The 25,244-nt window shown below is 43.4% G+C and overlaps 2 pseudogenes; one reads left to right on the forward strand and one right to left on the reverse strand.

Annotated features, from left to right (window-relative positions):
• LOC129019891 (small ribosomal subunit protein eS10-like) overlaps positions 1–25,244 on the forward strand; it is a 482,677-nt pseudogene that overhangs the window by 160,259 nt on the left and 297,174 nt on the right.
• On the reverse strand, positions 7,691–24,669 carry LOC129019872 (pregnancy-specific beta-1-glycoprotein 7-like; annotated as a pseudogene).

Consider the following 25,244-nt stretch of genomic DNA (forward strand, 5'->3'; position numbering starts at 1 on the left):
ATTTACACTCCCATCAACAGTGTAAAAGCGTTCCTGTTTCTCAACATCCTCTCCAGCATCTGTTGTTTCCTGACCTTTTAATGATCACCATTCTAACTGGCATGAGATGGTATCTCATTGTGGTTTTGATTTGCATTTCTCTAATGACCAGTGATGATGAGCTTTTTTCTATATATTTGTTGGTCAGTTAAATGTCTTATTTTGAGAAGTGTCTGTTCATATGCTTCACCCACTTTTTGATGGGCTTCTTTGTTTGTTTTTTTCCTGTAAATTTGTTTAAGTTTCCTGTAGATTCTGGATATTAGCCTTTTGTAAGATGGATAGATTAAACCTTGCAAGCTGAAACTCGATGACTTTTGTAAACTTCTGGAGAAATCATAGCAACTTATATATAAACAACCTTTGTGCCTGCTAATGTGTGGACTACACAAGAGGCACACATGAACCCTGGATTCAGACTGCAATTCAGAGAAATGTGTCAGATTACCACTGCAATTGGAAGATGCTTCAGAAACTCTAGAAATCCTAGTCTATAGACTGCTCCAGACATTACAGGTAAGCCAACATACAACTGAAAGTGTTAGAGCGGTGTTTGCCAAATGAATTGCTCTAATTGTAGCAGCAGTTGTGTGACTTTAATAAGGTTCCAGGATTATACTGTCCCTTTGTTGCTGTGACTTCCCTTTGCCCTTTTCTTGTTTGTCTTTATCCCCTTTTCCATGGGTCATGACTTCTTAAGAATGAGCCTTCATAGTGATGTAGGATCAGATGAAACATACAGTCACAAAGTCATGTCTTCTACAATGTTTTCTCTGAAAGCTTTTGAAGAATCGGGGGGTCATGTGTGCAGGCACAGGCCTGTAATCCCAGCATGTTGAGAATCCAAGGCAGGAGGATCGCTTGAAACCAGGAGTTTAAGAGCAGCCTGAGCAACAAAGGGAGACCATGTCTCTACAAAGCATAAAATAAATCAAATTAGCCAGGTGCAGTGGTGCATGCCTATAGTCTCAGATACTTGGGAGGCTAAGGTGGGAGGACCGCTTCAGCCCAGGAGTTCAAGGCTGTAGTGAGTACACTCCAGTCTGGGTGACAGAGCAAGGTTGTGTCTCTAAAAGAAAAAAAGAAAAGAAAAAGAACAGGATAAAGAGGAAAGCCAAAGATCTCGGGCATCTCCAGATGATTGCCTGAACAAATTGTTTTTTCTTGGCTTCAAAACCTTTCAAGATGTATATTTCTTTGTAAAAGAAAGACATGCCAATTGTAACTTTAAGTGAGGAATCAAAAATCTAGCTCCTAAAAGTGAAGTATTTTAACTCTCATTCTGATAATATTTATTTTCTGAGGCACAGAAGAAAGACAAGATTAGATCAATTGTTTTTCTGCCCACTCCATCTCTTCCTACCTGCCTTCTCCCCTTTAACCAAATATATAAATACTAAACCTCCTGGAACCTCTTCAGAGAAAACACAAGCCACAGAGATTTCTTGCATCTCATGTTTTCCCAGGGTGCACCATCAAGCTCTGGCTCAATAAAACTCAATCGGTCAATACCCATGCCTCAGTCAGTCATCCTGGATAACCACCATGAGTCCTGCAAAGCCCTTCAGTAATCTTTTGCCTGCCTAGGTGATGTGTACCCAGGTGAGTCAGGTCTTCATGATTCAAAACTCATCTTCCTTTTCTGTCTTTCCCAACCCTACCACTCAGTGCTGTGTGCTCTGATCTGACCCCAGCTCCCAGGTTGTTTGTATTGGTCTAAGAAAGCAAGACCAGGAGGGGCAGGTTGAGAAGGAAGTAAGCGGCCAACAGCCATGGAAAGTGGCAGGTGGGGCTGTCATTGCTCAAAGCCACACACCCTGGGTGCATTTTGTGAATTTTTCTGGATTCGGAATCTCTTCCCTGTGTGTCTATCTAGAAACTCACCCTCCTCCTACTTTCCTCTCTTTACGCTTTCTGTTTCTAGTGCACTCGTTTATGGCCAGAGAATGGCTATGCAAATAGTTGACAATAGAATAAAAAATGACTTTTTGTAAGACTTGGAAGCTGGCTTTTCTTTCTTCAAAAGAGAATGAGGTTTCTTAAAGCTAGCTTTTACGCAGGGCTGTGTAGTTGTGAGTGTAGTTTTAGGGAACAGGTGCATAAGTGAAGGGTGAGACAGAAAACAAAATGCTGGCTCTTTGTCAAATCCTGAAAGTACAGGGGGCTAAAATCATTTTTGAAGGTAGATGTCATTCAGGAGACCTTGTAAATCTTAGAGTGTCCTCTTACCAGATGAAGTGGAGGATGAGGTTGAATTATGGAGTTAGGTGACAGTGAGCACATACTTCTCTGCCTCAGTTTTTTTTTTTTAATCTGTAAAAATGGGGATGGTGGCACTTGGGATTTTTAGGTGAGGACTGTAGTTTCCTGGAAAGCCCTTAGTATAATGCCTGGTGCATAGTGAGTGCTGCATCAGTGTGAGCTATTATAATTATGGGAATAGTCAAAGGTGCCACCCTGGCCATCCACAGTGGGGAGGTATTTTCCCATCAGGGTCCAGGCAGGCCAGCTGGAGATGAAGCTGATTAGTGGGGAAGTTTAACTTCCAGGAGTGGAAGAATTTAGGAGGAGTAAACAGAATGCAAAACATTCTGTAAATATTCCTTTACCCAACAGTAGGAATACCCAGAGTGGGTGTGGCTTCTGTGACAATCATTATCTCCTGGGAATCTAAGAATGTGTCCTAGAGTCAAATGGCTTTGATGTAAGCCAAACCCAGAAATGGGCTTCAGGTCTACCTTGCACATAGCATTCATTCATCTTGAAAAAGGAAAGCATTCATCTTGCTAAAGGAATCCCCTCTTCTGGCCCAGGCTATTATTTTTGTTTTTGTACTGTCCTAATTTTTAAGGTGTAAGGAGAAAGTCTGAAGAATAAAATAATGATGTACATGTATGAAATAACAAGGTAGAATTGAGACTGGTACGTGTAAGTTAAGAGAAATTGTGTATAAATTTTGTGTGAGCAGAAAAAGGATTTCTTGTTGCAAACAGGCCTCTCCATATAAATAATACCCATTACCTTGAGTGGATAGCAGACCGCATCACAAGAACATTCCAGCAGAGTCATGAGAATTCAATGGGTAGTGTGTCTTCTTTAATTGGCAGGTTAGACTGAGTAAGTTATTGAAGAGAAAGGAGTTGAAGGAGAAGATGGGTGAGGGCAAGAAAAATGGGAAGGTGAAAGGAAAGGACTGAAAGGAATGTTTACCAAGGGCTCATCAGGTACCAGGCTCTGTGCCTAATGTCTTATACATGTTAATTTACTCTTCCACTGTCATTTTCTGATGTAGTAAGAGTCAGCCTTACACTGCAGATGAGGAAAGAGGCTGAGGGAGGTCAAATGAGTGGCCCAGGGTCATCCACGCACTTCATAGCAGAGCTAGTGTGTTTCACTGTGGTTTGTGCAGACAGAAAAGTGAGACATGGAAGGAAGGCAAAACATTTTTGTTGTGGGTGATGTTTATGAAAGTGACCTGTATGAGGCAGAATAATGGCCTCTTAAAAATGTCCACATCCGGGCCGGGTGCGGGGGCTCACGCCTGTAATCCCAGCACTTTGGGAGGCTGAGAAGGGTGGATCACGAGGTCAGGAGTTCGAGACCAGCCTGGCCAACATGGTGAAACCCCATTTCTTCTAAAAATGCAAAAATTGTCTGGGCTTGGCGGCGGGTGCCTGTAATGCCAGCTACTTGGGAAGCTGAGGCAGGAGAATGATTTGAACCTGGGAGGTGGAGATTGCAGTGAGTCAAGATTGTGCCACTGCACTCCAGCCAGGGCAACATGACTGAAACTCTGTCTCAAAACAAAAACAGCAACAACAAAAAAAATCCACATCCTAACTCTTGGAACACATGCATTTACTTTTCTTGGCAAAAACACTGTTCAAAGGTGATGAAGTTGAGTATCTTGAGACGGAAAGCTTATTCTGGCTTATCTGGGTGGCTCCCAGTGTCATCATAAGGATCCTTGTAAGTGAAAGAGAAAGGCAGGAGGGTGAGGGTGAGAATGATGAAGTCTGAGAGACTCCACTGGCCATTGCTTGCTGTGAACATGTGTGATAAGGCAAAATTACAACTAATTTAGTTATAGATGTAATTGGCTTTTATTTGCGATTTATGATTTGGGGCAGCTCTCCCTCTACAGATGCCTCAGCATCCCAAGTAGCTGGGATTCTATTGCAGGATCTGCCCAGCAGCCTGCAATGCAACGGGGCTCTTTCTTTGTTCCCAGGCTGATAGGCATGTTGAGAAATAAAAGTCACAGACAAGATAGTGAAAGCTGGGTCCAGGGGGGTCACCGCATTCTCGTCCTGCGATGCTGCCAATGCACTGGATATACCAGCATTTATTATTAAGTTTATTGAGAGTGGGGGTAGGTTAGTGAGGGATTTAGGGTCATTTACAGGCTCTCTATAAGGGTCGTATTCCATTCTGAGAGCTATGGACATCTGCTTTTCTGGGATAGGAATCTTGGTAATGTGAAACCTCCCTGACTGCATGTCCATTCATAGGCTCTCTGCAGGGGGAAGCACATCACGTGCTGTTGGCTCATTCTGGCAGTCCAACCTGGCATTTTTATTTACACAATCCTGCATGCAATATTGTATTTACAATAATCAGGAGCATTTCATCTTTTATTCCGTAGCAATAGTTTCAGGGGTTCTCCCTGTATATCCCCTTTTCTCTGATTTAAATGAACCATAGCAATCATAGCTTGGCACTGATCATGATTGGATTGAAGAATATTTTTTCCAATTTTACACATGAACAATAAACCAATAGCACAAATTATACACAGAACATAATTAACGATAGTGGATCCTCCCAAAGATTTTACCTATTGAATCGGGCTGAGATTAGATAACTCCTCAGAGATACTATCTAAAACTTCAGCACTGGGTAAAGCAGTTAAGTGTGCTTGAGAAGCTTCAAAAATCTGTTCTTTTAGCTTGCTTATGTCTAAACTTAAATTATATTCACTTCCTTGCAAATGGCATTTTATTGATTCCCAATTGTGAACAGACTCATTATATTGGAACGGAGTTTTACAAAAATCAGAAATATTCCAATCACGTTGCATTTGTAATCTATGTTCTAAACTCATAATTCTATCTCCCACCCATATAACAGAAGCACATCACGCGCTGTAGGCTCATTGTGGCAGCCGAATCTGGCATTGTCTTTATACAATCCTGCATGCAATTTTGTATTTACAATAATCAGGAGCATTTCATCTTTTATTCTGTAGCAATAGTTTCAGGGGGCCTTCCTACAGGACTACAGGTGCGCACAACCATGCCTGGCTAATTTTTGTATTTTTAGTAGAGATAGGGTTTCACCATATTGACCAGGCTGTTCTCCAACTCCTGACCTTGTGATCTGCCTGTCTTGGCCTCCCAAAGTGCTGGGATTACAGATGTGAGCCACTGCGCCCAGCCCATAAATCACACATTTCTTTGAGTTTTTGTAATTCCAGCCCAAGAGAAACCATTTAACATTTGAAGAATGGCTGCACACAAATATTTGCACAGAAATAAAAATGTCTGTAGATTGCACCACATGAGGGAGACTACCAGTATGAGTATCAGGAAGAAAATATCAAGAGTTTGGAATGTGCACTTTAGGCAAGATGCAAACCAACTACAATAGGATAGATCAAAGAGGAAGCCAGAAGAGTCTAGTCATTTTAACCAGGCAGCACATTTATTGATTTTTACAACTGAGTATCTATAATACCAGTTGTATTTATCCATGTGCAACAAGAAGTGTCAGAAACTGCACAGGCTCCCCACTGTTCAGCTGGTAGAGAGCAATTCTATTATCTAGAATTGCATGTCTATGTTAAATTAAAACAGGGAGTGAGAATAGGCAAGTATAGAAGTGGAAGCCTAAAAAAACTCCATACATTTGAGGAAAAATTTGTGTTACAGATGCAGCTAACGTCAGCCTTTGGGTGGACTAAAGGATGTCTTGGTATGTAAAAATGTGTGGGCTGGGTACAGTGACTCATGCTTGTAATCGCAGCACTTTGGGAGGCTGAGGCGTGTGGATCACCTGAGGTCAGGTGTTCGAGACCAGCCTGACCAACATGGAGAAACCCTATCTCTACTGAAAATACAAAATTAGCTGGCATGGTGGTGCATGCCTGTAATCCCAGCTACTTGGGAGGCTGAAGCAGGAGAATCACTTGAACCCAGGGGGCAGAGGTTGTAGTGAGCCAAGATTGTGCCATTGTACTCCAGTATGGGCAACAAGAGCGACACTCCATCTTAAAAAAAAAAAAGAAGTGTGGTTGACATGATATGTCTGACACTGTTACCTTACTCTCAGAAGCTACTTCTTGTGAAATCCTAAGTACAGCCTTATTCTGGGAAGCAAAGGAGACAGGCATAAGCAAGGACAAATTAAGAGAGGTAACAGTCACACGGACACAGGAAGGGGAACATCACACTCTGGGGACTGTTGTGGGGTGGGAGAAGGGGGGAGGGATAGCATTGGGAGATATACCTAATGCTAGATGACGAGTTAGTGGGTGCAGTGCACCAACATGGCACATGTATACATATGTAACTAACCTGCACATTGTGCACATGTACCCTAAAACTTAAAGTATAATAATTAAAAAAAAAAAGAGAGGTAACAGTCTCATCATGATTGATAGTCTTGTACTGACATCTTGAGAAAAGCTGTCCACAGTGTAAAGTCATCGACTTGTCGTGGTTTGCAGTTTGAGTGTCTCTAAGTTATGGTGTTGAACATTTGGTGAGCTCTTAGTGGCCCACACCTCAGACACGAGGGTTTTCCCATGAAATTTACATTGAGTTGTCCACCTCCAGCTTATATGGCTTCAGGAAAAGAGCCACTCTTGTTCTTAATGATTTTATTGGAGAAAATTGAATTGGAAGAACTAAAAGAATTCAGGATCCAGTCCAGTCTACCAGTGGATTATAAAATACACAAAGATAATGAACAGTGGTTCAATCTGGTAACAGGTGTACTATGGTTTTTCTTTTCAGCTAGTTTTTCTCTCTATAGGAGTCTCTACTTTTACCAAAGATAATTCCAGTAGGATGAATTTGTTTGCAAAATAGGTTGAGTCTCACCGAACTTGCTCAGATTTTTTACCTAAGTGCGGCAAGAGCAGCGATGGACCATAGAGGCTCTTTTTAAACTTCACTTTGCTAGAAGTTTTTAATAAGAATCTCAGATTAAACTTCCAAAAACCTCTTGAGACTAGGAAGCCAAACCAAGGCCAACTTCAGACTTTGCCTGCATTCCCTATGGGTTTATTCTATGTATATTCTCATATATAACATCCCAGTCAAAGCCTTGGTAATATAACCAATGTTTTCAAATGTGTCCTGTTATAAAGAGAGCAGATTCTTACTGAACTTGTGCAAATAACTTTATTACCATAAACATATGAATACTCATGAATATTTTCCCAATTCTGGGGCACTCAGAGAGCAAAAGCAAATGTTTCAATTTTTGTTTACAAAAGTATATTTTACCAACGGTTCAAGAAAAAAAGTTCATAAATCTGGAGAATAAAACATTGAAAGAATCAGCACATTTTCAAATAAAAAATTATGAAAACATTATCCTTTTGATTTTAGTCCAATAACATTGAGTTTTTTTCTTCTTTGTCTTGAATTTCATGAAGGTATCAGCCTGTTCTTTTTCTCAGTGTCTCTGTTGTGGCAGCCATGAATGAGACTCTGTCAGGTCTCCATGGCAGGGACCTGATTGACAGAAGGGCCAGATCAGTGCATTTCAAATTCACTACCTCCTTTGCACAGAAAGATTCTTTCCCACAGGCTCCCAGCAAGGGCGTGAAAGCAAGCCTAGTCTCAGAGGCTCTCTTTAACTCTAATGGGTGACTGGTTGGAGGAGTCCCCGTCAGTCTTGGAAAAACTCTTAGAACTGCATTGGTACCTAAAACTTCTTTCTCTTTCTTTTTCACAGGAATGAGCTCTGCATGGTGGTCTGTGGGTTCTCCCATACTACCTTCATGCCTGCCCCACATTCCCTCACAGGTGTCTTCCCTGATAAATTATCCTGTATGTCTAATCCCATCTTGGATGCATCTCAGTTGGTAAAAACTAACATACCAGGCTTGATTCTTTGCACTTAGCTTTTTTTTTTGTCTCCCACAAGTAGTCAGTAACCATGTCCTAGTGTTTTATGTGTTACCTCTTTTTCCATATAAATGGAAAAAGGTAGGTACTGTTGAGGGGCACTTCCTATGTGCCAGGACCTGTGCTAAATAATTTCCCTGTATCTCATTTAATCCACACAATAAACCTGTCAGGTAAACATTATTTCCATTTTGCCAATGAAAAGACAGGCTTAGCATGGTGTAAAAACTTTCCTGGTGTCGTATGGCTAGTGACAGGTGGATCTGAGCTTTGATTCTAGGACTATTTGACCTCAAGGCTAATGATGATGGTAGTAATATAGCAGCTGACATTGGTTCCTCTGTGTGTGGCATCTTGTTTCATTGACTGCATTAAACCTTTAAAAGAATGGTATGAAGAAAATACTCTCATTGCAATTTTCAGGTGAGGAATCAGAGGTTCAGAGAAGTTGAGTCTTGTGCAAGACATTTATAACTGTAAACTCTTATATTAAAAAAGAAGAAAGATCTCAGGTCAACAACCTACTTTAATACTTCAGGATATGAAAGAAGAACAAACTAAACCCAAGCACAGTGAGTGAGGGAAATAATAAGGATTAGAGTGGATATAAATAAAATGGAGAATGGAAAAAGAATAGAGGAAATTAATGAAACCAAAAGTTGATTCTTCAAAATAAAATCAACAAAATTGACAACCATTAAGTAGATTGACTAAGAAAAAAAGAGAAAAGTTTAAAATTCCTAAAATCGGAAATGAAAATGGACTCTGAGCATGGTGGGTCTTGTTTTCATCCTAGCACTTTGGGAGGTCACAGCAGAAGGATTTCTTGAGACCAGGTGTTTGGACCAGCATAGGTAACCTGGGGAGATGCTGTCTCTACAAAAAATAAAAAACCAGTTAGCTGGGCATGTTGACATGCACCTGTAGTCCCAGCATCTTGGGAGGCTGAAGAAGGAGAATTGCTTGAGCCCAGGAGGTTGAGGCTGCACACCACTGTATTCCATCCTGGGCTGGCCTACAGAGTGAGAGCCTGTCTCTCACTCTTCAAAAAAAAAAAAAAAAAAGAGAGAAATGAAGCGATTACTACCAATTCTAATAAAATAATGATTATGAAAGTACTATAAATAATTGTATGCCAATAAATTGGATAACCTAGATAAAATAGAGAAACTCCTAGAAACACACAAAAATATGAATAGAACTATAATCAGTAATAAGGTTGAACCAATAAAAGCATTTGATGAAATTCAGTATTTTTTCATAAGAAAAACATTCTAAGAATGGAAGGAAACCACCTCAACATAAAGGCAGTATGTGAAAAACCCAATGCTAACATCATACTCAACGGAGAAAGACTGAAAGCTTTCCCTGTATGAGCAGGAGCAAGACAAGGATGCCTGCTTTTGACACTTTTATTCAACATTGTATTGAAAGGTCCAGTCAGAAAAATTAGGCAAGAATTTAAAAAAAGACATTCAAATTGGAAAGAAGGAGTAAAATTATTTCTGCTTATAGATAACTTGAACTTATATGTAGAAAATCCTAAAGATGGAACAAACCTATTAGAATTAATAAATAAATTCAGCAATGTTGCACAATACAAAATCAACATTCAAACATCAGTTGTATTTCAATACACTAACCATGAACAATCTGAAGAGAAAAAAATTTCAATTTATATTAACATCAAAAAGAATAAAATATTTAGGAATAAGTTTAACCAAAGAGGTGAAATGATTATACCTGAAATCTACAAAATATTGCTGAAAGAAGTGAAAGATGACATCAATAAATTGAAAGATATTTTGTTTTCATGAATTGGAAGACCCGATATTGTTAGGAGGACAGTGCTACCCAAAGTGAGCTGCAGATTCAATACAATTCCTATCAGAATCTCAGTGACATTTTTGCAGAAAAAGGAAAATCTGTCCTAAAATTTATATTGAATCTCATGACTCTAAATAGGCACACAGCTTTGAAGAGGAAGAATTAAGCTGGAGGACTCACACTTCCTGATTTCCGCATTTACTACAAAGCCCCAGTAATCAATACAGTGTGGTACTGGCATAAAGGAGGACATAGAAATTAATGAAATATAATAGCCCAGAAAGAAATGCTTACATATATGGCCAAATGAGTTTCATCAAGTGTGCCAAGATCGTTCAATGGGGAAGGGACACTGTTCTCACCAAATGATATTGGGAAAGCTGGATATCCAAGGGCAAGAAGAGTGGAACCTTTACCTAACACCATGTACAAAAATTAAGCCACAATAGATCAAAGATCTAAACGTAAGAGCAAAACTATACAACTCTTAAAAGAAAAGCTTCATGATACTGGATTTCACAATGATTTCTTGGTTGTAACAACAAAAGCATAGGCAACAAATAAAATGGATAAATCGGACTTCATAAAAATCAGAACCTTTTATATATCGAAGAACATTATCAAGAAAGTAAAAAGGCAACCCACGAAATGATAAAAATATTTGCAAATTATATGTGTGATAAGAAATTAATTTCCAGAATACATGAAAAGCTACAAGTCAACAACAGCAAACATCCAAAAACCCAATTAGAAAATGAAGAAAGGATTAAAATAGAGTTTTCTCCAAGGAAGATATGCAAATATCCAATAAGCCCATGCAAACTTCCTCAGCATCACGAATGCTTGGAGATATGCAAATCAAAACCACAATGTTACACCACCTCACACACTTTAGGATGGCTTTGACAAACAACAACAATGACAGCAACACAAAACAACAGGTGTTTTCAAGTAGATGGAAAAACTGGAGCTCTAGTGCATTGCTGTTGGGAATGGGAAACGTTATAGCCAGTGTAAAAAGTGGTGTGGCTGTTTCTCAAAAAATTAAACAAATTACCATTTGATCCAGCAATTCCACTTCTGGACATACTCCCCATAGAATTGAAAGAAATTTGAACAAATATTTGTACACTGATGTTCAGAGAAGCATTAATCACAATAGCCAAAAAATGGAAACAACTAATAAGTCCATTGAAAGAGAAGTGAACTCCAACAAGTTTACAAGAAAAAAACAAACAACCCCATCAAAAAGTGGGTGAAGGACATGAACAGACACTTCTCAAAAGAAGACATTTATGCAGCCAAAAAACACATGAAAAAATGCTCACCATCACTGGCCATCAGAGAAATGCAAATCAAAACCACAATGAGATACCATCTCACACCAGTTAGAATGGCAATCATTAAAAAGTCAGGAAACAACAGGTGCTGGAGAGGATGTGGAGAAATAGGAACACTTTTACACTGTTGGTGGGACTGTAAACTAGTTCAACCCTTGTGGAAGTCAGTGTGGTGATTCCTCAGGGATCTAGAACTAGAAATTCCATTTGACCCAGCCATCCCATTACTGGGTATATACCCAAAGGACTATAAATCATGCTGCTATAAAGACACATGCACATGTATGTTTATTGCGGCATTATTCACAATAGCAAAGACTTGGAACCAACCCAAATGTCCAACAATGATAGACTGGATTAAGAAAATGTGGCACATATACACCATGGAATACTATGCAGCCATAAAAAATGATGAGTTCATGTCCTTTGTAGGGACATGGATGAAATTGGAAATCATCATTCTCAGTAAACTATCGCAAGAACAAAAAACCAAACACCGCATATTCTCACTCATAGGTGGGAATTGAACAATGAGAACACATGGACACAGGAAGGGGAACATCACACTCTGGGGACTGTTGTGGGGTGGGGGGAGGGGGGAGGGATGGCATTGGGAGATATACCTAATGCTAGATGACGAGTTGGTGGGTGCAGCGCACCAGAATGGCACATGTATACATATGTAACTTACCTGCACGTTGCGCACATGTACCATAGAGCCTAAAGTATAATAATAATAATAATAATAATAATAATAATAATAAAAAGAAAAAAAAAAGAAGAAAGAGAAGTGGGTAGGCAAATGAGGTATATCTATACATTGAAATGTTATTCAACCTTAACAAGGAATAAAATTCCAATACATCGTGCAAAATGGATGAACCTTGAAGATATTATGCTAACTGAAATAAGCCAGACACGAAAGGATAATTATTATATAGTTCCATTTATAAAAGATAGATAGAATAGCCAGTTACATAGAGACAGAAAGTAGAATGGTGGGTGCTAAGGGTTAGGGGGAGAAGGAGTGAGAGTTACTGTTTATTGGGTACAGAGGTTTAATATGGTAAGAAGAAAAAGTTCTGGAAATGGATAGTGTGATGGTTACGCAACACTAAATTGCACACTTAGAAATAGTTAATGATAAGTCTTATATCAGATATATATAAAAGTCTGGTAGTCTTACCCTCTCTATAATTACACACTTTTTGGCACTGCCCCTTTCCTGCCATGCGGAGCCCCAGGGGTGAATCTCTCTATTTCTCCAGCTCTGCATCAGTCACTGTCCTCCATGCTGTGTCCCACGTGCTGTGCCCAAAGCCTAATACAGCTGATGACTTCAGAGCCAGGAAGCAGCTCAAGAGTCTGCCCTGAGGCTCCCTCTCTTCTTATTTCCCTGCAGCCTGGCCCGGGGGAGGCTTGGCTTCAACTGGCATCTCGATTTAGCCAAATTCAGGACAGGCCACCAGGGCCCTTTCTCCACACATGCTGGTCCCACCCCAGGTGAAGTCAGGCAGGGCCAGTCACCAGAGGAGCCCGGAGCAGAGCAAGAAGCAGAGTCTGAGCTGCTCCTCCCTCACCCAAGGGGCTTCCTCCTCTCATTTAGGGGAAAAGTGTGAGCTTGTTTCAAAGCCTCAGATGTTCCTTGTAGCTCATGGAATAGGTACAAGAAAACAAAGATGTGGTAGAAGGGGATTTGTTGGTGACAGCGAGAAGCAACTCGATCTTGAGGACTCTCCTTCTTGTCCCTCTGTGAAGCCTCTTCTACCACACAGTGCTCAGGGCTGATAAAGCCCCCTCCCTACCTTTCTCAGGCCAGACACAGGGTCAGCCATGAGAAAACAGAAAAACAAGGAGAAGAGAGTCTGCAGAGACAAATTGGGAGGGTTCAGGAGGAGAATTTGGGATTTGCTTGTGCCCATGGGACACAGGCTGGGAATAAAAATGTTTTCCTGACTCTTGTCTGAAAGCCAGATAGAGTCCACCTAAAACCCTGTTGCCAACGATGCTGGGATCCACTTACCAGAGACTTTGACTATCTCGGATTTGGAGCTTTCCTTGCCAGTGGCTGAATAACGAAGAGAGCAAGCATAGAGCCTTCTATGCTTTGTAGTAATCTGGGGGATAAAGAGATTTTGTCCTGATAGCTGAAACTTCCCATTAATTGTCCAAGAATACTCTGCCGGTGGGTTAGAGTCTGCTAAGCAGGACAAGTAGAGGTTTTCTTCTGAATGGTAATAGGTGAATGAAGCGTAAATTCTGGGGAGGTCTGGACCATCTGGAGCAAAGAGAATAAGGTCACAGGTGATGTCATCTGAGGGAAGAGGATGCTCCTGGTCTGTTAAAGGGACACAGTGACCCTCTGAGCCAAGACACACCCTCAAGTCCCAGCTAAACCCCCTCTATGTTCACTGAGGTATTCACCTGTTTCTGCCATCACAAGCTGTGGGCCCCAAGTCTCCCATGACAAGAGCGTCCCCTCCCCTTGTATTCCTGGTTAAGGCTGTGCCTACCCAGGTTTTCCCAGGGCAGGGAGTCATGGCCAGCTCGGATGTCCAGAAGTAAAGGTGTCTATACTTGGACCGGAGAGAGACTGAGAGGCCTGGCCTCGGTCGTTTGGATTGAAGCTGGTGTCCTGGCCCACAGAGGAACAAAAGATACTCACAGAGGACATTCAGGGTGACTGGGTAACTGCGGATGCCAACATATCAGTCCCGTATTTCACATTGATAGGGTCCTGTTTCATTTCTCGTGACACTGGGTAGAATGAGGATCCTGTTTTCAATGGGTCGCTTTACCCTGGGACTGACCGGGAGGCTCTGACCATTTAGCCTCCAAATGTAGGTGTAGTTCTCACTCTTAGGTTCACAGGTGAAGGTTAAGACATCCTTATTCTCCCTGGGGTTTAAGTTGTTGATGGTGATGTAGGGCTTGGGCAGCTTCGCTGTGTGGATAACACAGAAGATTGTCCTGTGTGACACCTTTGATTCCTCCACAGGCATCCTTCAATCAGAGTTGGCATCTCCCACCTCTCAGCTCACCCGAGTCCTTGAAAGCCAATAGCTGGTGCGTGTGTCACAAGACAGATGCATGATGATCTAAGGGCTCAAAAACTGTGAGGCTGCCTGCTCTGTCTTACTGTAACACAGACTTTCTCAAGTGTCAATTGAGCAGCAGTGTTGGGTCATGGACAGACACGTCAGTGGGAGTCACAGCCCCTGGTACCCCTCCCAGTCCCTCCCTAATCAGTTGACTGGCTGGCTCACCTTGGGTTCCTTACCTGGAATGTGCAACTGCTGGGCCCCTTCCAAATTCCATCCTACTTTGCCCCCCTAGATATGATTTCCCTGCAGCTTTCATTTCCAAGGAGTTTTTAGAGATGAGTAATAATGGGACTTCCCATTGTCCTGAAACCCTGAAGATACCAAGCAGCCTGGCCTGGGACTGGATGTTTCAGCATAAATAACACAGGGGAGACCAGAGTCAAGCCTGGAGGTCAGTTCAGTCATCAGGCAGTGGAGGCACAATGTGGGGCAGTTTGTTGCAGGTGTTTCATAATGACTTACTTGAACCAGTGACCTCTAAAGATAGAGCACAGTGCAAGGAATGATCTACAAAGAGTGAAAGGGAGAGGCAAGGGCTGGTGGCTTTGGGCCGGAACCATGTTCCCTCTCCTGGGTTCTTTAAGTTTCCTCTCCTTCTGCAGAGGGCAGGTGAGGACCATGTGGATCTTTCCAGAAATACATGTGGACATTTGCAAATGCAGAACTGACTGATGGAAAGGGTGGGAATGAACTGCTGGAAATCTGGTCCTCATGGACCATGTGTGTTTGATGGATATGAGACAAATTTGGAGAGAAGTTTTGCAAATATTTTGTTTCATTGGATATTCTACTCTCTGATTTCGTGGGTTCGACTACTCTAGGAACCTCATGTAAGTGGATTCCAGAGTGAATGTGAGAAGAGACTGCTGGTTGCCAGGAGCTGGGAGTGGGGAGAATCAGAAGTTGTTCATGGGTGTGCAGTTTCAGTTACGCAAGGTGGGGAGGTTCTAGAGATCTGCTGTAGAGCTTGATGCCTATAGTTCACACAGATTGAGTATTTCTTATGCATAAGTCTTAGGACAAAGAGTGTTTTGGATTTCTGATTTGTTTTATTCTGAAATATTTGTCATATACTTAGTGGTTTAGCATTCCAAATCTGAAAGACTCAAAATCTAAAATGCTTCAGTGAGCATTTCTTTTCAGCATCAGATTAGTAGGCAAAAGTGGGAGGTGATAAGCTAAATATATTATTGCCCTTTTTTTTCTATCACTACGTTTCTAGCTGGGTGATTACTTTTTGGTCAATTCCATACTGGCCATGCTGCACTCACATATTTTTGATGGCTTTGGGATGTGAGAAAGTCTGATTGCTATTTTCGATGTCATCAGAACTTTCCACCTTTTGTGGATGCAACTTTTTCTCAGTGTTTGTGTTGTGGCAGTCATTAATAAGAACCTCTCAGGTCAGATTTAGGACAGAGTTTTCTAAATTCTGCCAAAAATGTTACTGGGATTCTGGTAGGAGTTGCATTGAATCTGCAACTCAATTGGATAGTATTGTCTTTCTAACAGTAGTGATTCTTCCAATCCATGAAAATGAAATGTCTTTCCATATATTGATATCGTCTTTAATTTCTTTCAGCAATGTTTTGTAGTTTTCAGGGTATAATCATTTGACCTTTTTGGTTAAACTTATTCCAAAATATTTTATTCCTTTTGATGTTAATGTGAATTGAAATTCGTTCCTTAACTTCCTTTCAGATTGTTCATGATTAGTGTATAGTCTAAAGAATGATCTGGAAAGGGTGAAGAGGACAGGCAAAAGCTGGTGGTTTTGGAGCAGAAACATATTCCCTTTCCTGGGTTTTTGATTTTCCCTCTCCCTCTGCAGAGGGCAGGTGGCTGTTCCCTGACAGCTAGATAGACTTCACTGGAAAACATATTGCCAATGCTCCAGGGATCCACTTACAAGGGACTATGATCCTCTTGATTATGAGATTTGTTCCATCAGTGGCTGAGTTATGGATGAAACAGACATAGACCCCTCTATATGTTTTAGTGATTTGGGGGACAAAGAACACTTGTGCTGATTGCTGCATCTTCCCATCAAACATCCAAGAACGCTCTGTCAGTGGATGACAGTCTGTGGGGCAGGAGATCTTGGGGACTTCCCCTGTATGGTAATAGGTGTATGAGGAAGAAATGGTGGGGACATCCGGGCAATGTGGAGCAAAGTGAATAACGTCAAGGCAATATTGTCAGAGGGAAGGGAAAATCCTGGTCTCTGGAAGGGCCACAGTCACAGTGACCCTGTGAAGCAAGTCACAACACTGAAGTCCCAGTCAAATCCCCACTGTGTTCACTGATCTGGAGTCTGAGACATTCACCTGTTTCTCCCATCACAAGCTGTGGACCCTGAGTCTCCCGTGACAGGAGTAGCCTCTTTTCTCCTATTGTTGATCAAGCCTAGGCCTACTCTGGTTTGCTTGGGGCAGAAGGTCATGGCCAGGTTTGATGTCCAGGGATAAAGGTTTCTGTACTTGGACCTGAGAGGGACGGAGAGGCCTGGACTCTGGCCACGTGTATTTGGGATGGCAGCCTGGCTCACAGAAGAACAGAAGATACTCACGGAGGAGATTCAGGGTGACTGGGTCACTGCGGCTGGCACTCACTGGGTTCCGTATTTCATATTCATAGGGTCCTGCAATATACTTTGTGACACCAAATAGAAAGAGGGTCCTGTTGGTTTCAGACAGCTGCAACCTGTGAGTCATAGGGAGGCTCTGACCATTCATCCACCACAGGTAGCTTGCATCTGGAGTCTCAGGATCACAGGTTAAGGTCACAGCCTCCATGGACTCCCTGGGGTTTAAGTTGCTGCTGGAGATGGAGGGCTTGGGAGTCTCCACTGTGCAGAAAACAGAGAGAAGATGGCCCTGTGTGGCACCTTTGATTCCTCTAAAGGCGTTTTGCAATCAGAATTGGCATTTCCCACCTCTTAGCCCACCCAAGTCTTCAAAAGTGCATGGCATGTGTGTGTGTTACAAGACAGATGCATGGCAATCTGAGGGCTCAGAAATTGTGAGGCTGCCTGCTTTATGTGGGAGAAGCACAGACTTTCTGAAGTGTGAATTGAGCAGCAGCATTGGGTCATGGAAAGACATAGGACCAGCAGTCACAGCCCCTGGTGCCTCTCTGAGTCTCTCCATCTCCAACTGCCTGTCTGGCCCACCTTGTGGTCCTCACTTGGAGCATGCAGTGCTGGAATCTTCTTAGTTTCAGTCTTACTTTCCCCCCGTGGTATGTTTTCTCTGCAGCTTCCCTTTCCAAGGACATCCTAGAGATGGATGATGGAACTTCCCCTTGTCCTTAAACCCCTTGGGTAATGGAAAGCCTGGCCTGGGACTGGGTACTTCAGCAGAAATAACACAGGGGAGACGAGTCAAGCCTGGAGGTCAGTTCAATTATCAGGCAGTGGAGCCAGAAGTTGGGGCAGTCTGCAGTTTTCCCAGATGTCTCATAGTGACTGACCTGAGCCAGTGACCTCTAAAGATAGAGCAGAGTCCAAGGAATGACCTACAAAGAGTGAAGGGGACAGGCAAGAGCTGATAGCTTTGGACCAAGACCATGTTCCCTGTTCTGGGTCCATGATGCTCCCTTCCCCCTTTAGAGGGCAGGTGAGGACCATGTGGCTCTTTCTAGAAATACATGTGGATGTTTGCAAATGCAGAACTGATTGGTGGAAAGGACGAACGTGAACTAATGATGGAAGTCCGGCCCTCATGGACCATATGTGTTTGTTGGATATTAGACCAATATTTGGGAAGAAGCCTTGCAGATACTTTCTCTCATTAGACATTCTACTCTCTGATTCTGAGTTTGACTACTCTATGTAACTCATATCAGTGGATTCCAGAGTGAATCAGAGAGTAGAGTAGTAGTTTGCCAGAGCTTGGATCAGGGGAATAGGGCGTTGTTCCCAGAGTGTGCGATTTCAGTTATGCAAGATGAGGAGGTTCTAGAAATCTGCTGTACAGCTTCATGTCCATAGTTCGTACAGATAAAGGGCTCATTATGCAGAAAGGTTAAAAGAAAGTGTTTTGGATTTCTAATTTTTTTATTTTGGAATATTTGCAGTATACATTCTGGTGTAGCATCACAAATCTGAAAAATTTAAAATCCAAAATGCTCCAGTGAGCACTTCTTTTAGCATTACATTAGTGGTCACAAGTGTTGAGTTTTGGAGCATTTCAGATTTTGGATTATTGGATTTGGGATGCCCAATTTGTAATACTGTAATTTTCCCATAAAAAGTTGTCAGGAGTTTAGACCTCATGTTGTGTTCTGACTCTAGTAACAACAACAACAAAAATTTGGAGGAAACATTAAAATGTTTTCTTAAGTGGAAATTTTTACTGATGGTCCAAACGTCTAAGATCAATTGATGGTTGTAGTATTTCTCTTGAGACCAAAATAAGGTTTAGGTGTGCCATGAATTCCAGCAGGATCACATTATGCTCAAAGAAAATGACAAAGGTGTTTTGAAATTAGCAACTCCTTAAGTAGAGAGAGTCCCGTTAAAATGACAGAACTGGTTAGTGTGTTAATTTCATAAAGGGAGGAATGATGCCAAATTGAAAGAAGTGATGTGTGTTACGTTAGTAAATATAGAAAGAACTCCCTGCTTCTAATTTCTGTGCAGAGTTAGGAAAAATGGGGAGGACCCCAAAACAGGTATGTGAAATGCTTTCTTCATTTTCTCTTAAGCTCAGGAAGCACCACTAAAATTTAAGTTTGTGTGAATTAGGAAGAGTCTAAGTGAGATGCCAATGGCTCATGTGTCTCCCCACACGAAGAACTCCAACTTATGAAAACGGCATCATCTTGAGGCAACAATTGTATGAAGCACAGGCAGTTAAACCATCAGATAGCACCCACCTGGCCACCTCCAATTGGTCCCTAAAACCACCAGTATTCCCATTAGGTGTATGTTACAGGGGTTGTAGTTGTCCCACAACTACAAAATTTAAAAACTGCTATTGTCAAAACAAAATATTAAATATGAAGTTGAATATGTTGTTCCACTTTTTTTTCCCCACTCTTTTTGAACTTTCCTGTTTCAGTTTTGGAAGTTTCTATTGACACAACCTCAAGCTAGGGAGTCTTTCCTCAGCTGTGTGCAGTCTACCAGTAAGCATCAAAAGCATTCTTCATTTCTCTAACGCCATTTTTTTTCCTGAGACAGAGTCTCGCTCTGTCACCCAGGCTGGAGTGCAGTGGCATGATCTCAGCTCACTGCAAGCTCCACCTCCAGGGCTCATGCCATTCTCCTGCCTCGGCCTCCCAAGTAGCTGGGATTACAGGTGCCCGCCACCATGCCTGGCTAACTTTTTGTATTTTTAGTGGAGATGGGGTTTCACCATGTTAGCCAGGATTGTCTCCATCTCCTGACCTTGTGCCTGCCTTGGCCTCCCAAAGTGCTGGGATTATAGGCATGAGCCACTGTGCCCATCCATCTCTGAGGGATTTTAACAAGTTGTTGACTTTTGATTTTGTTCAGCTTTTTACTTAGTGTTAGAACCGAGGGACAAATCCCAAGCTTGCTATATTCCTGACAGGAAGCCAGAAGTCTCTAGGAAATGACCAGAGAATGTGAGCTCCATGGCAGGTTGAGGATGGAGTCATGAGTGAAACGGGCGAAATGAGCCCATGGGCTTTGGGGAGTGCAGGCCTGTCCAGCCTCTGACACCCTGGTGAGTCAGTGCAAAGATTACAACAGTGATAGCAAACTAGCATGGCTGACTCCATCTGGCATCTAGTCTCAGGCTGGCTGTCCTCACTCATTCCTGGGCATAGGCCAGGCTAACCTTGGGAGGAATTTAGTTTATGGTTTAACTTTGAAGAAAAATGATAATAGTTCCTCCATAAAACTAAGACCCTTACTTTGCCCAGGGACTGCCTTTGTCAAACTAGTGAAAGACCATGAGATTTAGATTATAGGAGGGATCTGAATTCTGCTAAAATGTAGGCACAGTTTCTATAATCTCTGACTGCTGCAATGTCATTTGGCCAGAGTTTACAAAATTTGTAACTAATTGCTCCTATAGATAACATCACTATTGTAGAACGTGAGATTGGTCTTTTGAGGTGTTTGTCATTCTTTTGCATTCTGGCAACCGGCTGACGTCATCCATACCTATGACTAATGGCTCAGCCAGTCATGTGGCCCCTACATAGAGGCAGATTCAAGTACAAACAGATTATTTCCCTCCGCCCACATGATTCCATCACCAAACAATCAGCAGTACTCATTTTTTAGTCCTGTGCCCCCGAAACTATCCTTGAAAATCTCTAACCCCTGATCCACTGGGGAGGCTGATTTGAGTAATAATAAACCTCCATCCTCCTGTTTGGCAGACTTGGAGTCGTTAAAACCTTTCTTTACTACAAATCACCGTTTCAAAAATTTTGTGTGTGTGTGTGTGCAGGAGGCCAGAATAACTTGTCTGGCAATGATAAGATTGGATGGAGGAACTGCCTATCCCTGTCCCATGGTCTTGTCCACAGGTCAGCCTCACAAAGGGAAAGATCCCTGGATGGGAATACAGTGGAAGCTCATTCTCTTAGTGACCTGGGGACATTGGCTGGAGATGAAGCCTTGCAGGAGTGGCAACTCCAGGTGATTTCTGAGCCTTTCCTATTTCCTGGGAGGTGGGCCAGGCCACAGTGTTAGTGGGAAGGGAACGGAACAGCCAGCCTAGTTAGAGGGAGTGTCTGGGGAAGGCCTAGGGGTGGAGGAAGAAGCTGTGCAGGACAGGGCTTGCCAGTCAGAATGAAGTGGGATGAAGATGAGGGACACAGAGAAGCAGAGAGAGGCAGAGACACCATGGCAGTGAGCAGTGAGGGAGACACTGACTTCAGAGACCCTAGGGACCAGGTGCCCCCAGTTCCACAGTCCAGGACCAAGGAGCCCTGAGAACCCTCCAGTGGCCAAAGAGATTCGGAGTTAAATGAGGTGGGGTGGCTTCAGGGGAAGGGGTAGTGGGTGGATGAAACATGGGTGTCAGCCTCTGAAGGACAAGGGACAGGTGTGGCTAGAACCTCCTAGGATTCTGCATCCAAGATCTGGTCTGTAAAGAGGTTTTGGATCATTCATTTCTTCATTTGTTATGTGAGAGCTCCTGAGTGTGTCTCTCGCTGGGCCTGTGCTGGTGCAGGGTGTGAGTGGGGAAAGAAAACAAGGTCCTCTCCTTGATCCTCTCATGATAGTGACATGGACACTTTGGGAAACACAGGATTTTAGGTTCAGTGATGGGGATTAAGATCTGAGGGGGAGGCCTGTACATTTTTTTTGCATTGACTCTGATGGTTGAATGAGGTGATTTAGTTCTGGAGTACAGACTAATCAGCTGACCATTTGCTCTCACTCCTCTGAGATTTGGATGCCTAAGAAGAGAGGATTTGAGCCAATAAGTGACTATGTTGTCCTTGGAACCCAGTAAGCCCTCACTTCTGGTGGAGGAGAGGATGGGCCTGTGGCTGCAGACAGACCTCATGTGACCCTGGTCTCCCCTTTGTGTTGGTGTGACTCTGGTTCAGTGACTGTGCCTCCCTGTGCCTCAGTTTTCTCTCAATCAAATAAGCTAAATGGCAAATGGACTGTGGCTTTTCATGCCATCTGTGAATAAATTTTAAATTATTCAGTCACCTGACCTAATGCTTGGCACAGTGGAGGTGTTCACACAAAGAGCATTTATTATTAATTTGCTTCCATGAGAAAGCACCTTTAGGTCAGATCCCTGTGGACAAGCTGCTATGTGGTACATCTTCTCTCTTCTTTTTCTGCTTCTGGGGACATTAGACTTTCTATGAACTGTCCTAAGTCTCCCAAGTCAGTTGGCTCATGGCCTACAAAGCTTGTTTTTCTGTCCTCTCCACTCTGAGTCTCAGGTGAAGAACGCTCTGTCCTTGCCCAGATGAGGCTCTGAGGGCTGAGCCCTGGCTGGTGAGCAGCTCCAGGAGACACAGTCCTCAGCTGGTAAATCCTTGGTCCCAGCAAGCCCTGCCAAAGAAGCCACAACCCAGTCCCGGCACAGGCTCCTCAGCTTTATCTGGAGGAAGGATTTAGGGACAGGTTCTGGGGTTGGGGCTTCTAGAGCTGAGCTTCTCTGAGAGTATCTCAGTGGGCCACTCAGGCCAAGCCCTACTCAGTTCTCCAGGGTCTTTGTCAGGGTCAAATTTATGAAGAGGGCATGAGGTGCTTGGCTGAGACTGATCTCCTCCTGCTGAGTCCCCCCATCAGACTGTCGTTCCTCGGCAGCAAGTGTCTGCAGGGTCTGGATGCTGGAAAGGAATTCTGGTCTGTTGAAATTTGTCTCCTCTGTGTGTGTCCTGCACTAAATGTGCATACCCCAGCATGGGACATAATGCAGAGAGTGACAGAGGCAGAGTCCAGGCCTGACAATCCTGTGTGTGTGAAGTATAAATGACCTCTGCCCCCAACACCCAGGGATCATGTGGAATCACTCACGGTATAACGTGAAGGTGAAATGTCGAGTTTCTCCTCTAGTCCCATCACATTGCTTTATGATGTGTAAGGTGTAGGTTCCTTTGTCCTCCCAGGTGACATTCTGGATCAGCAGGGATGCATTGGAATATACTGTTTCTCGTCCACTGTATGCAGGCCCTATAAAATTATTTGACCGTCTACTACATATTATGTAATGTAATGGTAGAGGTCCATCATTTGCCCTTTGTACCAGAAGTAGCCAGTAAGATTCTGGGGCAAATTGTGGACAAGTAGAACATCCTTCCCCTCAGAAACTTTGGGTGGCTGGGCTTCAATCATGACTTGGGCAGTGGTGGGCGGGTTCCAGTCGATTAAAAGTGATGCTTGGAAGTGGAGAGAGCATCAGTTAATATTGAGACCTATGTTCTGGGGTGAAAAGATGGGGCCCTGTGTCCTGAGAAGGTCTCATCAATCTTCAGCCTTGAAGACACATACACACACACACACAAACACACATACACACACACAAAAGGGGCATGTGTGTTTGTGTGTGTGTATGTGTATGTGTCCTACTGTCGTACTAGGTAAAGGTCAGCAGCATGACCCGCATTCCTTCAACACTTCTGACCTTGGCATTTTTCTGTTTGGAATCCTCTTCCCCGGGGGTCCTCACGGCCCCCTCCACACTGCCCTCAGGTCCTGCTCACATCAGGGCATCCTTAGACTTCTTTCCTGACACCTCCTTCAGACACCCTGGGTCTTCCCTTTCTGAGCTTTCCCTGCTCTGCTCCCTCCAGGGTTCTTGTCATCACCTGACCTCACATTCTAGATCTCTTTGCATGTCCGTCTTCTTCCCCATGACAGCGTGAGCTCCGTGAGGACAGGGAATTTTGTGATCTGGGTTGCACCCTAGTGTCTGGAACAGGCTGTAGACTCCTGTAGATGTGAGAGTTCTCAGGGCCCTCCACACCCTGGATGTCTTTTTTTCCCCCAATTGTTGAGGTTTTTTGCTGAGGACAGTGTTTTGTCTCCTGCTTATATTTCTATTTGAAGTGTCATCTGATATAGTTATTATTATCATTTTTCAACATGTGGTGGCCCCTGATGATTAATCAGGAAAACAGAACACTTAAGATTTTCCTACCTCTTACAATTCCGGTTCAATGTGACTTTCTTATTTTGACACCTGTCCCTCTCTGGTGTATTTTCCCCTATCCAGGCTCCAACAGAGCCTTCTTTCCTTTTTTTTCTTTTTTCTTTTTTCTTTTTTTTTTTTCTGAGATGGAGTCTCGTACTGTCGCCCAGGCTGGCGTGCAGTGGTGCTATCTAGACTCACTGCCACTTCTGCCTCCCGGGTTCACGTGATTCTCCTGCCTCAGCCTCCCGAGTAGCTAGGATTACAGGAGCACACCACCATACCTGGTTAATTTTTTGTATTTTTAGCAGAGACAGGGCTACATTTTGTTGGCCGGACTGATCTTGAACTCCTGATCTCGTGATCCACAGACCTCAGCCTCCCAAAATGCTGGCTTCTTTTATTTTTTAGAACCGCATCCTCTCCAGGAGACCCCATCCAGTCACTCTGCTTCCTCCTCCTGTCCTCTCCCAGGAAGTTCTCTCCTCACCTGTGAGCAGGAGCCCCTTCCAGGTGATGTGCTGTGTGCAGGGAGGGGCTGAGTGTGGCCCCATGGTCTCTGCTGCTTGCGTGTTCTCTTCTGTGGAGATGAGCCTAGGATCCAGAAGCTTCTTGAGCACGGCTGTCAGCTGTGCTGTCCTTCCTCCTTCTGCACTGAACCTCTTCTCCGGACAGGAGCACTTCTCAGGCTCATGGGCGGGTTCAGGCCCAGGACACCTCTCTGTCCCCTCCTCTCTCAGTCCTGCCTCCTTTTCCCTCCTTCTGTTTTTCCTTTTGTCTGTGTTGCAGGTCCCTGGGAATTGTGGAGGCCTCTGCCTTCTTCAGCAGTGATTCTTTCATCAAACCTCAACACACACTGTGCAGACACACACACACACACACCCACACAGTCACACACATACCCTGCAGGTTGGGCAAGCACAGTCCTGGGCCTCAGCCTCCTGCTGTCCCCATGGCTCTGGATCGGGGTGCACATTCACGCCCTTTGCCCTCTTTCATCCCCATCTGACTCTCCCCTGCAGTGCAGGAGGCTGGAGCTGCACCAGGTCCCTGTCACAGTGACGCCCCACTGTACTGTGGGTGAGCTGTGTGTTGCCTGGTGAGAGGGACCCTTCCTTTCTCTAATCGTGTCTAGCTTGGCTGCAGCTTCCAAGGATGGACATTCAGGACCTGGGTGTCCCAGAGGAAACTGTCCTTCCTGGAGGTGTGCAG

Source organism: Pongo pygmaeus, chromosome 20, assembly GCF_028885625.2.
Source record: "Pongo pygmaeus isolate AG05252 chromosome 20, NHGRI_mPonPyg2-v2.0_pri, whole genome shotgun sequence".
Lineage (NCBI taxonomy): Eukaryota > Metazoa > Chordata > Mammalia > Primates > Hominidae > Pongo > Pongo pygmaeus.